Raw genomic sequence first — 2,080 nt, forward strand, 5'->3', positions numbered from 1 at the left:
TACTTTTCTCTAATACCTGTGGGGTCAAAATGCTCACCCCACAGCAAGATGAATTCTTTGAGGGGTGCACTTTCCAAAATGGGGTGACTTATGGCGAGATTTTACTCCGCTGGCACTACAGTGGCACTGCAAACTCACCTGACGCTCAGAAACTTCTTCAGCAAAATCTGCATTGAAAAAGCTAATTGGCACTCCTTTCCTTCTAAGCCCTGCTGTGTGCCCATACAGTGGTTTATACCGACATATGAGGTACCTTTTTACTCAGGAGAACCTGCGTTCCAAATTTTGGGGTAATTTTTTTCTCTTGTTCCTCGTGAAATTGAGAAATTTCAAACTAAAGGAACATATTATTGGAAAAATTCGAGTTTTTCATTTTTATTGTCTACTGTTGAATACTTTCCTCTAATACCTATGGGGTCAAAATGCTCACCACACCCCAAAATGAATTCTTTGAGGGGTGCACTTTCCAAAATGGGGTGACTTATGGCGAGATTTTACTCCGCTGGCACTACAGGGGCTCTGCAAACGCACCTGGCGCTCAGAAACTACTTCAGAAAAATCTGCATTGAAAAAGCTAATTGGCGCTCCTTTCCTTCTGAGCCCGGCTGTGTGCCCATGCCCACAAAGAGGTACCTTTTTACTCAGGAGAACCTGTAGTACAAATTTTGTGGTACTTTTTTTCTCTTGTTCCTCGTGAAATTGAGAAATTTCAAACTAAACAAACATATTATTGGAAAAATTAGAGTTTTTCATTTTTACTGTCTAATTTTGAATACTTTCCTCTAAAACCTGTGGGGTCAAAATGCTCATCCTACACCAAGATGAATTCTTTGAGGGGTGTACTTTCCAAAATGGGGTGACTTATAGGGGTTTTTCTCTCTGCTGACACTACAGGGGCTCTGCAAATGCACCTGGCGCTTGGAAACTTCTTCAGCAAAATCTGCAATGGAAAAGCTAATTGGCGCTCCCTTCCTCTGAGCCTCGCTGTGTGCCCATACAGTGGTTTATGCCCACATATGGGGTACCGTAGTACTCAAGAGAACCTGCGTTACAAATTTTGGGGTGCTTTTTCTCTCATGTTCCTTTTGAAAATGAGAAACTTTAATCTAAACGTATATATTATTGGAAAATTTTAATTTTTCAATTTTTTATGGCCTAATGGTGAATACTTTCCTCCAGCCCCTGTAGGGTTAAAATGCTCATTATACCCCTAGATTAATTCTTTAAGGTGTGTAGTTTCCAAAATGAGGTCACTTATGGGGGTTTCCAGTATACAAACCTCCTAAATCAACTTAAAAAAAGAACTGGTCCCTAAAAAAATCAGTTTTGGAAACTTTCACGAAAATGTGGTAATTTGCTGATAAATTTCTAAGCCCCGTAACACCCTAAAAAAGTAAAATATGTTTATGAAATGAAGCCAGAATAAAGAGGACATATCGGTAATGTGACTTAGTAACTAATTTATGTCATACAACTTTCTTTATTAAGAAGCAAAGAATTTCAAAGTTCATAAAATGCTAATTTTTTTAATTTTTCATGATATTTTGATGTTTCTCACAAAAAACACACAAAGTAGTGACCAAATTTTGCCACTAATATAAAGTGCCATATGTGATGAAAAAACAATCTCAGAATCGCTAGCATACGTTAAAGCATCACTGAGCTATAAGAGCATAAAGTGAGACAGGTCAGATTTTGAAAAATGAGCCTGGTGTCAGAATCTGTCAGAAGGGACAAACAACCAGACAGTGGGCCCTGAACTAAACCCGCCCACTGTCACCTGCCTACTTGCCTCAGCCGACCCTAGGCAGTCACGGACAACCACGGAGACGTTCTCTACGCTACATAAGTGAACACACTGAACAGTACAGACAGACGAACACAATAAAGAGTAATGGAACAAGCCAGGTCAAACCACACGGACAACGCAGTACAAAGTCAGGAACACAAAGGATAGTCAAAAGTCAGGCGGAGGTCAGAACACGAGTAAATCAGGCAGAAGGAATTAGGATGGGGTTCGAAGGAATAGGACGGGGGGAGCTGGGATCAGAATGAACTAATAGCCAGCGATTAAATGCTG

This window comes from Dendropsophus ebraccatus, unplaced genomic scaffold, assembly GCF_027789765.1.
Source record: "Dendropsophus ebraccatus isolate aDenEbr1 unplaced genomic scaffold, aDenEbr1.pat pat_scaffold_1502_ctg1, whole genome shotgun sequence".
Lineage (NCBI taxonomy): Eukaryota > Metazoa > Chordata > Amphibia > Anura > Hylidae > Dendropsophus > Dendropsophus ebraccatus.